A 17848-nucleotide genomic window follows, 5' to 3' on the forward strand; every position below is an offset into this window, starting at 1 on the left:
TCTCGTTCAAATATCAAGTAAAATGCCACAGCGCCATGACTCACATTTGCGAATAAATCTGCGGACCATAATTAAAGTCGCGCGTAACGTCGAACGGCACATCTGAAAAAAAGAAAATGGGTGCAACACGAGAACTTCCCAGGAGGTAACCCATCATTGTACTACTTACGCCAAAGCACACTTAACTGCGAAGTTCTGATGGGATCCGGTGCATTTGTGCTGGTGTGACCGCACCTGTTTAATTTCGTGCTGAAAATACAAACACTCCTTCTTCCCTCCCCCATTCCATCATTTGTTTCCTTGTGCGTTCACGCTGCACCTCTCCTTCTCGATCTAATATCGATTAAAATGCTCCTGATTCTTGACTCACATTTGCGTATAAACCAGCGAACCATAGTTCCAGTCACGCGTAACGTCGAACGACCAATCTGAAAAAAAAAAGTTGCAACACGAGGGCTTCCCAAGTGGTCACCCATCCGAGTACTACTCTCGCCCAAGCACACTTAACTGCGGAGTTCTGATGGGATCCGGAGCTTTAGTGCTAGTATGATCGCACCTGTTTAATTTCGCGCTGCAAATACATACACTCCTTCTCCTTTCTTCCCCTTCCCGTCATTTGTTTCCCTGTGCGTTCACACTTCACCTCTCATTCTCGTTCTAATATCGATTAAAATGCCCCTGCTTCTTCACCCACATTTGCGTATAAACCAGCGGACCCTAGTTCCAGTCGCACGTAACGTCGAACGACCCGTCTCAAAAAAAATTAGTGCGACACGAGGACTTCCCAGGAGGTCTCCAATCCGAGTACTACTCTCGCCCAAGCACACTTAACTGCGGAGTTCTGATGGGATCCGGTGCATTAGTGCTGGTATGATCGCACCTGTTTAATTTTTGCGCTGCAAATACGTAAACTCATTCCCCTTTCTTCCCCCACCCGTTACTTGTTTCCTTGTGCGTGCGCACTGCACCTCCCGTTCTCGTTCTAATATCAAGTAAAATCCTACAGCGCCGTGACTCACATTTGCGAATAAACCTGAGGACCATAATTCAAGTCGCGCGTAACGTCGAAAGAATTATCTGCAAAAAAATGGGTCCAACACGAGGACTTCACAAGAAAATGGGTAAAATACAAAGACTTCGCAGGAGGTAACCCATGCTAGTATTACTCTCGCCCAAACACCCTTACCTATGGAGTTCTGATAGAATCCGTTGCATTAGTGCTGGTATGATCGCACCTGTTTCATTTCGTGCTGAAAATACATGCACTCCTTCTCCTTCCCTCCCCCTCCCATCAATTGTTTCCTTGTGCGTGCACTCTGCATCTCTCTTTCTCGTTTTAATATCGATTAAAATGCCCCTGCTTCTTGACTCACATTTGCGTATAAACCAGCGGACCCTACTTCCAGTCGCGCGTAACGTCGAACGACCCGTCTGGAAAAAAATTAGTGCGACACGAGGACTTCCCAGGATGTCACCCATCCGAGTACTGCTCCCGCCCAAGCACACTTAACTGCGGAGTTTTGATGGGATCCGGTGCATTAGTACTGGTATGCTCGCACATGTTTAATTTCGCACTGCAAATACACAAACTCCTTCTCCTTTCTTCCCCCTCCCGTCATTTGTTTCCTTGTGCGTGCGCACTGCACCTCTCGTTCTCGTTCAACTATCAAGTAAAATGCCACGGCACCGTGACTCACATTTGCGAATAAATCTGCGGACCATAATTAAAGTCGCGCGTAACGTCGAACGGCACATCTGAAAAAAAGAAAATGGGTGCAACATGAGAACTTCCCAGGAAGTAACCCATCATTGTACTAATTTCGCCAAAGCACACTTAACTGCGGAGTTCTGATGGGATCCGGTGCATTTGTGCTGGTATGATCGCACCTGTTTAATTTTACGCTGCAAATACATAAACTCATTCCCCTTTCTTCCCCCTCCCGTCATTTGTTTCCTTGTGCGTGCGCACTGCACCTCCCGTTCTCGTTCTAATATCAAGTAAAATGCTACAGCACCGTGACTCACATTTGCGAATAAACCTGAGGACCATAATACAAGTCGCGCGTAATGTCGAAAGAATCATCTGCAAAAAAATGGGTGCAACAGGAGGACTTCACAAGAAAATGGGTGAAATATAAGGACTTCGCAGGAGGTAACCCATGCTAGTACTACTCTCGCCCAAGCATCCTTACCTACGGAGTTCTGATAGAATCCGTTGCATTAGTGCTGGTATGATCGCACCTGTTTCATTTCGCGCTGCAAATACATACACTCCTTCTCCATTCTTCCCCCTCCCGTCATTTGTTTCCTTGGGCGTGCGCACTGCACCTCTCGTTCTCGTTCAAATGTCAGGTAAAATGCCACGGCGCCGTGACTCACATTTGCGAATAAATCTGCGGACCATAATTAAAGTCGCGCGTAATGTCTAACGGCACATCTGAAAAAAAAAGGGTGCAACACGAGAACTTCCCAGGAGGTAACCCATCATTGTACTACTTTCGCCAAAGCACACATAACTGCGGAGTTCTTATGGGATCTGGTGCATTTGTGCTGGTGTGACCGCACATGTTTAATTTCGTGCTGAAAATACATACACACCATCTTCCCTCCCCCCCTCCCATCATTTGTTTCCTTGTGCGTTCACACTGCACCTCTCCTTCTCGTTCTAATATCGATTAAAATGCCCCTGATTCTTGACTCACATTTGCGTATAAACCAGCGGACCATAGTTCCAGTCGCGCGTAACGTCGAACGACCCATCTGAAAAAAAATTGTTGCGATACGAGGACTTCCCGAGAGGTCACCCATCCGAGTACTACACTCGCCCAAGCACACTTAACTGCAGAGTTCTGATGGGATCCAGTGCATTAGTGCTGGTATGATGCCACTTGTTTAATTTTGCGCTTCAAATACATACACTCCTTCTCTTTTCTTCCTCCTCCCGTCATTTGTTTCCATGTGCGTGCGCACTGCACCTCCCGTACTCGTTTTAATATCAAGTAAAATACCACGGCGCCGTAACTCACATTTGCGAATAAACCTGCGAACCATAAATCAAGTCGCCTGTAACGTTGAAAGAATCATCTACAAAAAGATGGGTTCAACACGAGGACCTACCAAGAAAATGGGTGAAATATAAAGACTTGGCATGAGGTCACCCATCCGAGTACTTTTCTCGCCCAAGCACCCTTAACTGCGGAGTTCTGATAGAATCCGTTGCATTAGTGCTGGTATGATCCCTTATATTTCATTCTGCACTGCAAATACATGCACTCTTTCTCCTCCCATCCCCCCTCCCGTCATTTGTTTCCTTGTGCGTGCACTCTGCATCTCTCTTTCTCGTTCTAATATCAAGTAATATGCCCCGGCACCGTGACTCACCTTTACAAATAAACCAGCGGTTTATAATTCCATTCGCGCGTAACGTCGAACAACCCATCCGAAAAAAAATAGGTACAACACGAGGGCTTCCCAAGTGGTCACCCATCCGAGTACTACTCTCGCCCAAGCACACTTAACTGCGGAGTTCTGATGGGATCCGGGGCTTTAGTGCTGGTATGATCGCACCTGTTTAATTTTGCGCTGCAAATACATATACTCCTTCTCCTTTCTTCCCCCTCCCGTCATTTGTTTCCTTGTGCGTTAACACTTCACCTCTCATTCTCGTTCTAATATCGATTAAAATGCCCCTGCTTAGTGACTCACATTTGCGTATAAACCAGCGGACCCTAGTTCCAGACGCGCCTAACGTCGAACGACCCGTCTGAAAAAAAATTGGTGCGACACGAGGACTTCCCAGGAAGTCACCCATCCGAGTACTAATCTCACCCAAGCACACTTAACTACGGAGTTCTGATGGGATCCGGTGCAATAGTGCTTGTATGATCGCACCCATTTAATTTTGCGCTACAATTACATAAACTCATTCCCCTTTCTTCCCCCTCCCGTCATTTGTTTCCTTGTGCGTGCGCACTGCACCTCCCGTTCTCGTTCTAATATCAAGTAAAATGCCACGGCGCCGTGACTCACATTTGCGAATAAACCTGAGGACCATAATTCAAGCCGCGCGTAACGTGGAAAGAATCATCAGCAAAAAAATGGGTGCAACACGATGACTTCACAAGAAAATGGGTGAAATATAAGGACTTCGCAGGAGGTAACCCATGCTAGTACTACTCTCGCCCAAGCACCCTTACCTACGGAGTTATGATAGAATCCATTGCATTAGTGTGTTATGATCGCACCTGTTTCATTTCGCGCTGAAAATACATACACTCCTTCTCCTTCCCTCCCCCTCCCATCATTTGTTTCCTTGTGCGTGCACACTGCACCTCCCGTTCTCGTTCTAATATCAAGTAAAATGCTACAGCGCCGTGACTCACATTTGCGAATAAACCTGAGGACCATAATTCAAGTCGCGCGTAACGTCGAAAGAATCATCTGCAAAAAAATGGGTGCAACACGAGGACTTCACAAGAAAATGGGTGAAATATAAGGACTTCGCAGGAGGTAACCCATGCTAGTACTACTCTCGCCCAAGCACCCTTACCTATCGAGTTATGATAGAATCCTTTGCATTAGTGTGTTATGATCGCACCTGTTTCATTTCGCGCTGAAAATACAAACACTCCTTCTCCTTCCCTCCCCCTCCCATCAATTGTTTCCTTGTGCGTTCACACTTCACCTCTCCTTCTCGTTCTAATATCGATTAAAATGCCCCTGCTTCTTGACTCACATTTGCGTATAAACCAGTGGACCCTAGTTCCAGTCGCGCGTAACGTCGTACGACCCGTCTGAAAAAAAAATTAGTGCGACACGAGGACTTCCCAGGAGGTCACCCATCCGAGTACTACTCTCGCCCAAGCACACTTAACTGCGGAGTTCTGATGGGATCCGGTGCATCAGTGCTGGTATGATCATACCTATTTAATTTGGCGCTGCAAATACATAAACTCCTTCTCCTTTCTTCCCCCTCCCGTCATTTGTTTCCTTGTGCGTGCGCACTGCACCTCTCGTTCTCGTTCAAATATCAAGTAAAATGTCACGGCACCGTGACTCACATTTGCGAATAAATCTGCGGACCATAATTAAAGTCGCGCGTAACATCGAACAGCACATCTGAAAAAAAGAAAATGGGTGCAACACGAGAACTTCCCAAGAGGTAACCCATCATTGTACTACTTTCGCCAAACCACACTTAACTGCAGAGTTCTGATGGGATCCAGTACATTAGTGCTGGTATGATTCCACTTGTTTAATTTTGCGCTTCATATACATACACTCCTTCTCTTTTCTTCCTCCTCCCGTCATTTGTTTCCTTGTGCGTGCGCACTGCACCTCCCGTACTCGTTCTAATATCAAGTAAAATGCCACGACGCCATGACTCACATTTGCGAATAAACCTGCGGACCATAAATCAAGTCGCGCGTAACGTCGAAAGAATCATCTGTAAAAAGATGGGTGCAACACGAGGACCTCCCAAGAAAATGGGTGCAACACAAGGACTTCCCAAGTGGTCACCAATCTGAGTACTACTCTCGCCCAAGCACCCTTAACTGTCGAGTTCTGATAGAATCCGTTGCATTAGTGCTGGTATGATCCCTCATGTTTCATTGTGCACTGCAAATACATACACTCTTTCTCCTTCCATCCCTCCTCCCGTCATTTGTTTCCTTGTGCGTGCACTCTTCATCTCTCTTTCTCGTTCTAATATCAAGTAATATGCAACGGCACCGTGACTCACCTTTGCAAATGAACCAGCGGTTTATAATTCCATTCGCGCGTAACGTCGAACAACCCATCCGAAAAAAAATTGGTGCAACACGAGGGCTTCCCAAGTGGTCACCGATCCGAGTACTACCCTCGCCCAAGCACACTTAACTACGGGGTTCTGATGGGATCCGGAGCTTTAGTGCTGGTATCATCGCACCTGTTTAATTTTGCGCTGCAAATACATACACTCCTTCTCCATTCTTCCCCCTCCCGTTATTTGTTTCCTTGTGCGTTCACACTTCACCTCTCATTCTCGTTCTAATATCGATTAAAATGCCCCTGCTTCTTGACTCACATTTGCGTATAAACCAGCAGACCCTAGTTCCAGACGCGCGTAATGTCGAACGACCCGTCTGAAAAAAAATTGGTGCGACACGAGGACTTCCCAAGAGGTCACCCATCTGATTACTAATATCGCCCAAGCACACTTAACTGCAGAGTTCTGATGGGATCCGATGCATTAGTGCTGGTATAATAACACCTATTTAATTTCGCGCTGCAAATACATGAACTCATTCCCCTTTCTTCCCCCTCCTATCATTTGTTTCCTTGTGCGTGCGCATTGCACCTCCCGTGCTCGTTCTAATATCAAGTAAAATGCTACGGTGCCGTGACTTACATTTGCGAATAAACCTGAGTACCATAATTCAAGTCGCGCGTATCGTCGAAACAATCATCTGCAAAAAAATGGGTGCAACACGAGGACTTCCTAAGAAAATTGGTGAAATATAAGGACTTCGCAGGAGGTCACCCATCCTAGTGCTACTCTCGCCCAAGCACCCTTAACTTGCGGAGTTCTGATAGAATCCGTTGCATTCGTGCTGGTATGATTGCTCATGTTTCATTATGCGCTGCAAATACATACACTTTTTCTCCCTCCATCCCCCCTCCCGTCATTTGTTTCCTTGTGCGTGCACTCTGCATCTCTCCTTCTCGTTCTAATATCGATTAAAATGCCCCTGCTTCTTGACTCACATTTGCGTATAAACCAGCGGACCTTAGTTCCAGTCGCGCGTAACGTCGAACGACCCGTCTGAAAAAAAATTAGTGCGACACGAGGACTTCCCAGGAGGTCACCCATCCGAGTACTACTCTCGCCCAAGCACACTTAACTGCGAAGTTCTGATGGGATCTGGTGCATTAGTGCTGGTAAGATCGAACCCGTTTAATTCAACGCTACAAATACATAAACTCCTTCTCCTTTCTTCCCCCTCCCGTTATTTGTTTCCTTGTGCGTGCACACTGCACCTCTCGTTCTCGTTCAAATATCAAGTAAAATGCCACGGTGTCGTGACTCTCATTTGCGAATAAATCTGCGGACCATAATTAAAGTCGCGTGTAACATCGAACGGCACATCTGAAAAAAAAAGATGGGTGCAACTCGAGAACTTCACAAGAAAATGGGTGAAATATAAGGACTTCGCAGGAGATAACCCATGCTAGTACTACTCTCACCCAAGCACCCTTACCTACAGAGTTCTGATAGAATCCGTTGTATTAGTGCTGGTATGATCGCACCTGTTTCATTTCGTGCTGAAAATACATATACTCCTTCTCCTTCCCTCCCCCTCCCATCAATTGTTTCCTTGTGCGTTCACACTGCACATCTCCTTCTCGTTCTAATATCAATTAAAATACCGCTTCTTCTTGACTCACAATTGCGTATAAACCAGCGGACCCCAGTTCCAGTCGCGCGTAACGTCGAACGACCCGTCTTAAAAAAAATTGGTGCGACACGAGGACTTCCTAGGAGGTCACCCATCCGGGTACTACTCTCGCCCAAACACACTTAACTGCGAAGTTCTGATGGGATCCGGTGCATTAATGCTGGTATGATCGCACCTGTTTAATTCCGCGCTCCAAATACATAAACTCTTTCTCCTTTCTTCCCCCTCCCGCCATTTGTTTCCTTGTGCGTGCGCACTGCACCTTCCGTGCTCGTTCTAATATCAAGTAAAATGCTACGGTGCCGTGACTCACATTTGCGAATAAACCTGAGGACCATAATTCAAGTCGCGCGTATCGTCGAAAGAATCATCTGCAAAAAAATGGGTGCAACACGCGGACTTCCTAAGAAAATGGGTGAAATATAAGGACTTCGCAGGAGGTCACCCATCCTAGTGCTACTCTCGCCCAAGCACCCCTAACTTGCGGAGTTCTGATAGAATCTTTTGCATTGGTGCTGGCATGATTGCTCTTGTTTCATTCTGCGCTGTAAATACATACACTTTTTCTCCCTCCATCCCCCCTCCCGTCATTTGTTTCCTTGTGCGTGCACTCTGCATCTCTCCTTCTCGTTCTAATATCGATTAAAATGCCTCTGCTTCTTGACTCACATTTGCGTATAAACCAGTGGACCCTAGTTCCAGTCGCGCGTAACGTCGAACGACTCGTCTGAAAAAAAAAATTAGTGCGACACGAGGACTTCCCAGGAGGTCACCCATCCGAGTACTACTCTCGCCCAAGCACTATTATCTGCGGAGTTCTGATGGGATCTGGTGCATTAGTGCTGGTATGATCGCACCAGTTTAATTTCGCGCTGCAAATTCATAAACTCCTTCTCCTTTCTTCCCCCTCCCGTCATTTGTTTCCTTGTGCGTGCGCACTGCACCTCTCGTTCTCGTTCAAATATCAAGTAAAATGCCATGGCACCGTGACTCACATTTGCAAATAAATCTGCGGACCATAATTAAAGTCGCGCGTAACGTCGAACGGCACATCTGAAAAAAAGAAAATGGGTGCAATACGAGAACTTCCTAGGAGGGAACCCATCATTGTACTACTTTCGCCAAAGCACACTTAACTTCAGAGTTCTGATGGGATCCGGTGCATTTGTACTGGTGTGACCGCACCTGTTTAATTTCGTGCTGAAAATACATACACACCTTCTTCCCTCCCCCCCTCCCATCATTTGTTTCCTTGTGCGTTCACACTGCACCTCTCCTTTTCGTTGTAATATCGATAAAAATGCCCCTGATTTTTGACTCACATTTGCATATAAACCAGCGGACCATAGTTCCAATCGCGCGTAACGTCGAACGACCCATCTGAAAAAAAATTGTTGCGATACGAGGACTTCCCAAGAGGTCACCCATCCAAGTACTACTCTCGCCCAAGCACAATTAACTGCAGAGTTCTGATGGGATCCAGTGCATTAGTGTTGGTATGATGCCACTTGTTTAATTTTGCGCTTCAAATACATACACTCCTTCTCTTTTCTTCCTCCTCCCGTCATTTGTTTCCTTGTGCGTGCGCACTGCACCTCTCGTACTCGTTCTAATATCAAGTAAAATGCCACGGGGATGTGACTCAAATTTGCGAATAAACCTGCGGACCATAAATCAAGTCGCGCGTATCATCGAAAGAATCATCTGCAAAAAGATGGGTGCAACACGAGGACCTTCCAAGAAAATGGGTGAAATATAAGGACTTCGCAGGTGGTCACCCATCCGAGTACTTTTCTCGCCCAAGCACCCTTAACTGCGGAGTTCTGATAGAATCTGTTGCATTAGTCCTGGTATGATCCCTCATGTTTCATTCTGCACTGTAAATACATACACTCTTTCTCCTTCCATCCCCCCTCACGTCATTTGTTTCCTTGTGCGTCCACTCTGCATCTCTCTTTCTCGTTCTAATATCAAGTAATATACCCCGGCACTGTGACTCACCTTTGCAAATGAACCAGCGGTTTATAATTCCATTCGCGCGTAACGTCGAACAACACATCCGAAAAAAAATAGGTGCAACACGAGGGCTTCCCAAGTGGTCACCCATCCGAGTACTACCCTTGCCCAAGCACACTTAACTGCGGAGTTCTGATGGGATCCGGACCTTACTGCTGGTATGATCAAACCTATTAATTTCGCGCTGCAAATACATACACTCCTTCTCCTTTCTTCCCCCTCCCGTCATTTGTTTCCATGTGCGTTCACACTTCACCTCTCATTCTCGTTCTAATATCGATTAAAATACCCCTGCTTCTTGACTCACATTTGCGTATAAACCAGCGGACCCTAGTTCCAGACGCGCGTAACGTCGAACGACCTGTCTGAAAAAAAATTGGTGCGACACGAGAACTTCCCAGGAGGTCACTCATCCGAGTACTAATCTCGCCCAATCACACTTCACTGCGGAGTTCTGATGGGATCCGGTGCATTAGTGCTGGTATGATCGCACCTGTTTAATTTTGCGCTGCAAATACATAAACTCATTCTTCTTTCTTCCCCCTCCCGTCATTTTTTTCCTTGTGCGTGCGCACTGCACCTCCCGTTCTCGTTCTAATATCAAGTAAGATGCTACAGTGCCGTGACTCAGATTTGCAAATTAACCTGAGGACCATAAATCAAGTCGCGCGTATCGTCGAAAGAATCATCTGCAAAAAAATGGGTGCAACACGAGGACTTCACAAGAAAATGGGTGAAATATAAGGACTTCGCAGGAGGTAACCCATGCTAGTACTACTCTCGCCCAAGCACCCTTACCTACGGAGTTCTGATAGAATCCGTTGCATTAGTGCTGGTATGATCGCACCTGTTTCATTCCGTGCTGAAAATACATACACTCATTCTCCTTCCCTCCCCCTCCCATCAATTGTTTCCTTGTGCGTTCACACTGCACTTCTCCTTCTCGTTCTAATATCGATTAAAATGCCCCTGCTTCTTGACTCACATTTGCGTATAAATCAGCGGACCCTAGTTCCAGTCGCGCGTAGCGTCGAACGACCTGTCTGAAAAAAATTGGTGCGATACGAGGACTTCCCAGGAGGTCACCCATCCGAGTACTACTCTCGCATAAGCACACATAACTGCGGAGTTCTGATGGGATCCGGTGCATTAGTGCTGGTATGATCGCACCTGTTTAATTTCGCGCTGTAAATACATACACTCCTTCTCCTTTCTTCCCCCTCCCGTCATTTGTTTCTTTGTGCGTTCACACTTCACCTCTCATTCTCGTTCTAATATCGATTAAAATACCCCTGCTTCTTGACTCATATTTGCGTATAAACCAGCGGACCCTAGTTCCAGACGCGCGTAACGTCGAACGACCCGTCTGAAAAAAAATTTGTGTGACACGAGGACTTCCGAGGAGGTCACCCATCCGAGTACTAATCTCGCCCAAGCACACTTAACTGTGGAGTTCTGATGGGATCCGGTACATTAGTGCTGGTATGATCGCACCTGTTCAATTTTGCGCTGCAAATACATAAATTCATTCTCCTTTCTTCCCCCTCCCGTCATTTTTTTCCTTATACGTGCGCACTGCACCTCCCGTTCTCGTTCTAATATCAAGTAAAATGCTACAGCGCCGTGACTCACATTTGCGAATAAACCTGAGGACCATAATTCAAGTCGCCCGTATCGTCGAAAGAATCATCTGCAAAAAAATGGGTGCAACACGAGGACTTCACAAGAAAATGGGTGAAATATAAGGACTTCGCAGGAGGTAACCCATGCTAGTACTACTCTCCCCCAAGCACCCTTTCCTACGGAGTTCTGATAGAATCCCTTGCATTAGTGCTGGTATGATCGCACCTGTTTCATTTCGTGCTGAAAATACATACACTCATTCTCCTTCCCTCCCCCTCCCATCAATTGTTTCCTTGTGCGTTCACACTGCACCTCTCCTTCTCGTTCTAATATCGATTAAAATGCCCCTGCTTCTTGACTCACATTTGCGTATAAACCAGCGGACCCTAGTTCCAGTCGCGCGTAACGTCGAACGACCTGTCTTAAAAAAATTGGTGCGATAGGAGGACTTCCCAAGAGCTCACCCATCCGAGTACTACTCTCGCACAAGCACACTTAACTGCGGAGTTCTGATGGGATCCGGTGCATTAGTGCTGGTATGATCGCACCTGTTTAATTTTGCGCTGCAAATACATAAACTCCTTCTCCTTTCTTCCCCCTGCCGTCATTTGTTTCCTTGTGCGTGCGCACTGCACCTACCGTGCTCGTTCTAATATCAAGTAAAATGCTACGGTGCCGTGACTCACATTTGCGAATAAACCTGAGGACCATAATTCAAGTCGCGCGTATCGTCGAAAGAATCATCTGCAAAAAAATGGGTGCAACACGAGGACTTCCTAAGAAAATAGGTGAAATATAAGGACTTCGCAGGAGGTCACCCATCCTAGTGCTACTCTCGCCCAAGCACCCTTAACTTGTGGAGTTCTGATAGAATCCGTTACATTGGTGCTGGTATGATTGCTCATGTTTCATTCTGCGCTGCAAATACATACACTTTTTCTCCCTCCATCCCCCCTACCGTCATTTGTTTCCTTGTGCGTGCACTCTGCATCTCTCCCTCTCGTTCTAATATCGATAAAAATGCCCCAGCTTCTTGACTCACATTTGCGTATAAACCAGTGGACCCTAGTTCCAGTCGCGCGTAACCTCGAACGACCCGTCTGAAAAAAAAAAATTAGTGCGACACGAGGAATTCCCAGGAGGTCACCCATCCGGGTACAACTCTCGCCCAAGCACACTTAACTGCGGAGTTCTGATGGGATCCGGTGCATTAGTGCTGGTATGATCACACCTGTTTAATTTTGCGTTGCAAATACATAAACTCCTTCTCCTTTTTTTCCCCTCCCGTCATTTGTTTCCTTGTGCGTGCGCACTGCACCTCTCGTTCTCGTTCAAATATCAAGTAAAATGCCACGGCGTCGTGACTTACATTTGCGAATAAATCTGCGGACCATAATTAAAGTCGTGCGTAACGTCAAACGGCACATCTGAAAAAAAGAATGGGTGCAACACGAGAACTTCCTAGGAGGTAACCCATCATTGTACTACTTTCGCCAAACCACACTTAACTGCGGAGTTCTGATGGGATCCGGTACATTTGTGCTGGTGTGACCGCACCTGTTTAATTTTGTGCTGAAAATACATACACTCCTTCTTCCCTCCCCCCCTCCCATCATTTGTTTCCTTGTGAGTTCACACTGCACCTCTCCGTCTCGTTCTAATATCGATTGAAATGCCCTTGATTCTTGACTCACATTTGCGTATAAACTAGCGGACCAAAGTTCCAGTCGTGCGTAACGTCGAACGACCCATCTGAAAAAAAATTGTTGCGATACGAGAACTTCCCAAGAGGTCACCCATCCGAGTACTATTCTCGCCCAAGCACACTTAACTGCAGAGTTCTAATGGGATCCAGTGCAGTAGTGCTGGTATGATGCCACTTGTTTAATTTTGCGCTTCAAATATATACGCTCATTCTCTTTTCTTCCTCATCCCGTCATTTGTTTCCTTGTGCGTGCGCACTGCACCTCCCGTACTCGTTCTAATATCAAGTAAAATGCCACGGCTTCTTGACTCACATTTGCGTATAAACCAGCGGACCCTAGTTCCAGATGTGTGTAACGTCGAACGACCCGTCTGAAAAAACATTTGTGCGATACGAGTACTTCCCAGGAGGTCACCCATCCGATTACTAATCTCGCCCAAGCACACATAACTGCGGAGTTCTGATGGGATCCGGTGCATTAGTGCTGGTATGATCGCACCTGTTTAATTTCGCTCTGCAAATACATAAACTCATTCCCCTTTCTTCCCCCTCCCGTCATTTGTTTCCTTGTGCGTGCGCACTGCACCTCCCGTTCTCGTTCTAATATCAAGTAAAATTCTACAGCGCCGTGACTCACATTTGCGAATAAACCAGAGGACCATAATACAAGTCGCGCGTAACGTCGAAAGAATCATCTGTAAAAAAATGGGTGCAACACGAGGACTTCACAAGAAAATGGGTGAAATATAAGGACTTCGCAGGAGGTAACCCATGCTAGTACTACTCTCGCCCAAGCACTTTTACCTACAGAGTTCTGATAGAATCCGTTCCATTAGTGCTGGTATCGCACCTGTTTCATTTTCGGTTATAAATACATACACTCATTCTCCTTTCTTCCCCCTCCCGTCATTTGTTTCCTTGTGCGTGCGCACTGCACCTCTCGTTCTCGTTCAAATATCAAGTAAAATGCCACGGCGCCGTGACTCACATTTGCGAATAAATCTGCGGACCATAATTAAAGTCGCGCGTAACGTCGAACGGCACATCTGAAAAAAAAATGGGTGCAACACGAGAACTTCCCTGGAGGTAACCCATCATTGTACTACTTTCGCCAAAGCACACTTAACTGCGGAGTTCTGATGGGATCCGGTGCATTTGTGCTGGTGTGACCGCACCTGTTTAATTTCGTGCTGAAAATACATACACTCCTTCTTCCCTCCCGCCCTCCCATCATTTGTTTCCTTTTGCGTTCACATTGCACCTCTCATTCTCGTTCTAATATCGATTAAAATGCCCCGGATTCTTGACTCACATTTGCGTATAAACCAGCGGACCATAGTTCCAGTCGCGCGTAATGTCGAACGACCTATCTGAAAAAACATTGTTGCGATACGAGGACTTCTCAAGAGGTCACCCATCCGAGTACTACTCTCGCCCAAGCACACTTAACTGCAGAGTTCTGATGAGATCTAGTGCATTAGTGTTGGTATGATGCCACTTGTTTAATTTTGCGCTTCAAATACATACACTCCTTCTCTTTTCTTCCTCCTCCCGCCATTTGTTTCCTTGTGCGTGCGCACTGCACCTCCTGTACTCGTTCTAATATCAAGTAAAATGCCACGGCGCCGTGACTCACATTTGTGAATAAACATGCGGACCATAAATCAAGTCGCGCGTAACGTCGAAAGAATCATCTACAAAAAGATGGGTGCAACACGAAGACCTCCCAAAAAAATGGGTGAAATATAAGGACTTCGCAGGAGGTCACCCATCCGAGTACTTTTCTCGCCCAAGCACCCTTAACTACGGAGTTCTGATAGAATCCGTTGCATTAGTGCTGGTATGATCCCTCATGTTTCATTCTGCACTGCAAATACATACACTCTTTCTCCTTCCATCCCCCCTCCCGTCATTTGTTTCCTTGTGCGTGCACTCTGTATCTCTTTTTCTCGTTCTAATATCAAGTAATATGCCCCAGCACCGTGACTCACCTTTGCAAATGAACCAGCGGTTTATAATTCCATTCGCGCGTAACATCGAACAACCCATCCGAAAAAAATAGGTGCAACACGAGGGCTTCCCAAGTGGTCACCCATCCAAGTACTACTCTCGCCCAAGCACACTTAACTTCGGAGCTCTGATGGGATCCGGAGCTTTAGTGCTGGTATGATCGCACCTTTTTAATTTTGTGCTGCAAATACATACACTCCTTCTCCTTTCTTCCTCCTCCCGTCATTTGTTTCCTTGTGCATTCACACTTCACCTCTCATTCTCGTTCTAATATCGATTAAAATGCCCCTGCTTCTTGACTCACATTTGCGTATAAACCAGCGGACCCTAGTTCCAGACGCGCGTAATGTCGAACGACCCGTCTGAAAAAAAATTGGTGCGACACGAGGACTTCCCAGGAGGTCACCCATCCGAGTACTAATCTCGCCCAAGCACAATTCACTGCGGAGTTCTGATTGGATCCGGTGCATTAGTGCTGGTATGATCGCACCTGTTTAATTTTGCGCTCCAAATACATAAACTCATTCCCCTTTCTTCCCCCTCCCGTCATTTGTTTCCTTTTGCGTGCGTACTGCACCTCCCGTTCTCGTTTTAATATCAAGTAAAATGCTACAGCGCCGTGACTCACATTTGCGAATAAACCTGAGTACCATAATTCAAGTCGCGCGTATCGTCGAAAGAATCATCTGCAAAAAAATGGGTGCAACACGAGGACTTCCTAAGAAAATGGGTGAAATATAAGGACTTCGCAAGAGGTCACCCATCCTAGTGTTTCTCTCGCCCAAGCACCCTTAACTTGCGGAGTTATGATAGAATCCGTTGCATTGGTGCTGGTATGATTGCTCATGTTTCATTCTGCGCTGCAAGTACATACACTTTTTCTCCCTCCATCCCCCCTCCCGTCATTTGTTTCCTTGTGCGTGCACTCTGCACCTCTCTTTCTCGTTCTAATATCGATTAAAATGCCCCTGCTTCTTGACTCACATTTGTGTATAAACCAGTGGACCCTAGTTCCAGTCGCGCGTAACGTCGAACGAACCGTCTGAAAAAAAAATTAGTGCGACACGAGGACTTCCCAGGAGGTCACCCATCCGAGTACTACTCTCGCCCAAGCACACTTAAATGCGGAGTTCTGATGGGATCTGGTGCATTAGTGCTGGTATGATCACAGCTGTTTAATTTTGCACTGCAAATACATAAACTCATTCCCCTTTCTTCCCCCTCCCGTCATTTGATTCCTTGTGCGTGCGCACTGCACCTCCCGTTCTCGTTCTAATATCAAGTAAAATTCTACAGCGCCATGACTCACATTTGCGAATAAACCTGAGTACCATAATTCAAGTCGCGCGTATCGTCGAAAGAATCATCTGCAAAAAAATGGGTGCAACACGAGGACTTCACAAGAAAATGGGTGAAATATAAGGACTTCGCAGGAGGTAACCCATGCTTGTACTACTCTCGCCCAAGCACCCTTACCTACGGAGTTCTGATAGAATCCGTAGCATTAGTGCTGGTATGATCGCACCTGTTTCATTTCGTGCTGAAAATACATACACTACTTCTCCTTCCCTCCCCCTCCCATCAATTGTTTCCTTGTGCGTTCACACTGCACCTCTCCTTCTCGTTCTAATATCGATTAAAATGCCCCTGCTTCTTGACTAACAATTGCGTATAAACCAGCGGACCCCAATTCCAATCGTGCGTAACGTCGAACGACTCGTCTGAAAAAAAAAATTGGTGCGACACGAGGACTTCCCAGGAGGTCACCCATCCGAGTACTAATCTCGCCCAACCACAATTCACTGCGGAGTTCTGATGGGATCTGGTGCATTAGTGCTGGTATGATCGCACCTGTTTAACTTTGCGCTCCAAATACATAAACTCATTCCCCTTTCTTCCCCCTCCCGTCATTTGTTTCCTTTTGCGTGCGCACTGCACCTCCCGTGCTCGTTCTAATATCAAGTAAAATGCTACGGTGCCGTGACTCACATTTGCGAATAAACCTGAGGATCATAATTCAAGTCGCGCATATCGTCGAAAGAATCATCTGCAAAAAAATGGGTGCAACACGAGGACTTCCTAAGAAAATGGGTGAAATATAAGGACTTCGCAGGAGGTCACCCATCCTAGTGCTGCTCTCGCCCAAGCACCCTTAACTTGCGGAGTTCTGATAGAATCCGTTGCATTGGTGCTGGCATGATTGCTCATGTTTCATTCTGGGCTGCAAATACATACACTTTTTCTCCCTCCATCCCCCCTCCCGTCATTTGTTTCTTTGTGCGTGCACTCTGCATCTCTTCTTCTCGCTCTAATATCGATTAAAATGCCCCTGCTTCTTGACTCACATTTGCGTATAAACCAGTGGACCCTCGTTCCAGTCGCGCTTAACGTCGAACGACCCGTCTGGAAAAAAAATTAGTGCGACACGAGGACTTCCCAGGAGGTCACCCATTCGAGTACTACTCTCGCCCAAGCACAATTAACTGCGGAGTTCTGATGGGATCCGGTGCATTAGTGCTGGTATGATCGCACCCGTTTAATTTTGCGCTGCAAATACATAAACTCTTTCTCTTTCCATCCCCCCTCCCGTCATTTGTTTCCTTGTGCGTGCACTCTGCATCTCTCTTTCTCGTTCTAATATCAAGTAATATGCCCCGGCACCGTGACTCACCTTTGCAAATGAACCAGCGGTTTATAATTCCATTCGCGCGTAACGTCGAACAACCCATCCGAAAAGAAATAGGAGCAACACGAGGGCTTCCCAGGTGGTCACCAATCCGAGTACTACTCTCGCCCAAACACACTTAACTGCGGAGTTCTGATGGGATCCGGAGCATTAGTGCCGGTATGATCGCACCTATTTAATTTCGCGCTGCAAATACATACACTCCTTCTCTTTTCTTCCCCCTCCCGTCATTTGTTTCCTTGTGCGTTCACACTTCACCTCTCATTCTCGTTCTAATATCGATTGAAATGCCCCTGCTTCTTGACTCACATTTGCGTATAAACCAGCAGACCCTAGTTCCAGACGAGTGTAATGTCGAACAACCCGTCT

General features: G+C 46.5%; 7 non-coding genes and 27 pseudogenes across 7 annotated transcripts; all 34 read right to left on the minus strand.

The window, feature by feature from the left end:
• Window positions 1–117: 117 nt before the first annotated feature.
• Window positions 118–236, minus strand: LOC148265522 (5S ribosomal RNA; annotated as a pseudogene).
• A 203-nt stretch (window positions 237–439) lies between these two features.
• On the minus strand, window positions 440–558 carry LOC148265523 (5S ribosomal RNA). Its single transcript, XR_015819854.1, has one exon. It is a non-coding gene; the product is annotated as a 5S ribosomal RNA (ribosomal RNA).
• A 205-nt stretch (window positions 559–763) lies between these two features.
• Window positions 764–882, minus strand: LOC148265524 (5S ribosomal RNA; annotated as a pseudogene).
• A 560-nt stretch (window positions 883–1442) lies between these two features.
• LOC148265525 (5S ribosomal RNA) lies at window positions 1443–1561 on the minus strand (annotated as a pseudogene).
• A 209-nt stretch (window positions 1562–1770) lies between these two features.
• LOC148265526 (5S ribosomal RNA) lies at window positions 1771–1889 on the minus strand (annotated as a pseudogene).
• A 559-nt stretch (window positions 1890–2448) lies between these two features.
• On the minus strand, window positions 2449–2567 carry LOC148265527 (5S ribosomal RNA; annotated as a pseudogene).
• Window positions 2568–2771: 204 nt separating this feature from the next.
• On the minus strand, window positions 2772–2889 carry LOC148265528 (5S ribosomal RNA; annotated as a pseudogene).
• A 561-nt stretch (window positions 2890–3450) lies between these two features.
• On the minus strand, window positions 3451–3569 carry LOC148265529 (5S ribosomal RNA). Its single transcript, XR_015819581.1, has one exon. It is a non-coding gene; the product is annotated as a 5S ribosomal RNA (ribosomal RNA).
• Window positions 3570–3774: 205 nt separating this feature from the next.
• LOC148265530 (5S ribosomal RNA) lies at window positions 3775–3893 on the minus strand (annotated as a pseudogene).
• A 912-nt stretch (window positions 3894–4805) lies between these two features.
• On the minus strand, window positions 4806–4924 carry LOC148265531 (5S ribosomal RNA). Its single transcript, XR_015820703.1, has one exon. It is a non-coding gene; the product is annotated as a 5S ribosomal RNA (ribosomal RNA).
• Window positions 4925–5812: 888 nt separating this feature from the next.
• On the minus strand, window positions 5813–5931 carry LOC148265532 (5S ribosomal RNA; annotated as a pseudogene).
• A 205-nt stretch (window positions 5932–6136) lies between these two features.
• LOC148265533 (5S ribosomal RNA) lies at window positions 6137–6255 on the minus strand (annotated as a pseudogene).
• Window positions 6256–6816: 561 nt separating this feature from the next.
• On the minus strand, window positions 6817–6935 carry LOC148265534 (5S ribosomal RNA; annotated as a pseudogene).
• Window positions 6936–7497: 562 nt separating this feature from the next.
• Window positions 7498–7616, minus strand: LOC148265535 (5S ribosomal RNA; annotated as a pseudogene).
• A 563-nt stretch (window positions 7617–8179) lies between these two features.
• Window positions 8180–8298, minus strand: LOC148265536 (5S ribosomal RNA). The gene has a single exon (XR_015819947.1). It is a non-coding gene; the product is annotated as a 5S ribosomal RNA (ribosomal RNA).
• Window positions 8299–8507: 209 nt separating this feature from the next.
• LOC148265537 (5S ribosomal RNA) lies at window positions 8508–8626 on the minus strand (annotated as a pseudogene).
• Window positions 8627–8830: 204 nt separating this feature from the next.
• On the minus strand, window positions 8831–8948 carry LOC148265538 (5S ribosomal RNA; annotated as a pseudogene).
• A 561-nt stretch (window positions 8949–9509) lies between these two features.
• On the minus strand, window positions 9510–9627 carry LOC148265539 (5S ribosomal RNA; annotated as a pseudogene).
• Window positions 9628–9831: 204 nt separating this feature from the next.
• Window positions 9832–9950, minus strand: LOC148265540 (5S ribosomal RNA; annotated as a pseudogene).
• A 558-nt stretch (window positions 9951–10508) lies between these two features.
• On the minus strand, window positions 10509–10627 carry LOC148265541 (5S ribosomal RNA; annotated as a pseudogene).
• A 205-nt stretch (window positions 10628–10832) lies between these two features.
• LOC148265542 (5S ribosomal RNA) lies at window positions 10833–10951 on the minus strand (annotated as a pseudogene).
• A 558-nt stretch (window positions 10952–11509) lies between these two features.
• On the minus strand, window positions 11510–11628 carry LOC148265543 (5S ribosomal RNA; annotated as a pseudogene).
• A 564-nt stretch (window positions 11629–12192) lies between these two features.
• LOC148265544 (5S ribosomal RNA) lies at window positions 12193–12311 on the minus strand. Its single transcript, XR_015820014.1, has one exon. It is a non-coding gene; the product is annotated as a 5S ribosomal RNA (ribosomal RNA).
• A 207-nt stretch (window positions 12312–12518) lies between these two features.
• Window positions 12519–12637, minus strand: LOC148265545 (5S ribosomal RNA; annotated as a pseudogene).
• A 204-nt stretch (window positions 12638–12841) lies between these two features.
• On the minus strand, window positions 12842–12959 carry LOC148265546 (5S ribosomal RNA; annotated as a pseudogene).
• A 206-nt stretch (window positions 12960–13165) lies between these two features.
• Window positions 13166–13284, minus strand: LOC148265547 (5S ribosomal RNA; annotated as a pseudogene).
• Window positions 13285–13841: 557 nt separating this feature from the next.
• On the minus strand, window positions 13842–13960 carry LOC148265548 (5S ribosomal RNA; annotated as a pseudogene).
• Window positions 13961–14164: 204 nt separating this feature from the next.
• On the minus strand, window positions 14165–14282 carry LOC148265549 (5S ribosomal RNA; annotated as a pseudogene).
• Window positions 14283–14842: 560 nt separating this feature from the next.
• On the minus strand, window positions 14843–14961 carry LOC148265550 (5S ribosomal RNA). Its single transcript, XR_015820119.1, has one exon. It is a non-coding gene; the product is annotated as a 5S ribosomal RNA (ribosomal RNA).
• Window positions 14962–15166: 205 nt separating this feature from the next.
• On the minus strand, window positions 15167–15285 carry LOC148265551 (5S ribosomal RNA; annotated as a pseudogene).
• Window positions 15286–15847: 562 nt separating this feature from the next.
• LOC148265552 (5S ribosomal RNA) lies at window positions 15848–15966 on the minus strand (annotated as a pseudogene).
• A 561-nt stretch (window positions 15967–16527) lies between these two features.
• On the minus strand, window positions 16528–16646 carry LOC148265553 (5S ribosomal RNA; annotated as a pseudogene).
• A 562-nt stretch (window positions 16647–17208) lies between these two features.
• On the minus strand, window positions 17209–17327 carry LOC148265554 (5S ribosomal RNA). Its single transcript, XR_015820017.1, has one exon. It is a non-coding gene; the product is annotated as a 5S ribosomal RNA (ribosomal RNA).
• A 206-nt stretch (window positions 17328–17533) lies between these two features.
• LOC148265555 (5S ribosomal RNA) lies at window positions 17534–17652 on the minus strand (annotated as a pseudogene).
• Window positions 17653–17848: the final 196 nt, after the last annotated feature.

This window comes from Carica papaya, chromosome 5, assembly GCF_054855325.1.
Source record: "Carica papaya isolate Zhongbai chromosome 5, ASM5485532v1, whole genome shotgun sequence".
Taxonomy (NCBI): domain Eukaryota; kingdom Viridiplantae; phylum Streptophyta; class Magnoliopsida; order Brassicales; family Caricaceae; genus Carica; species Carica papaya.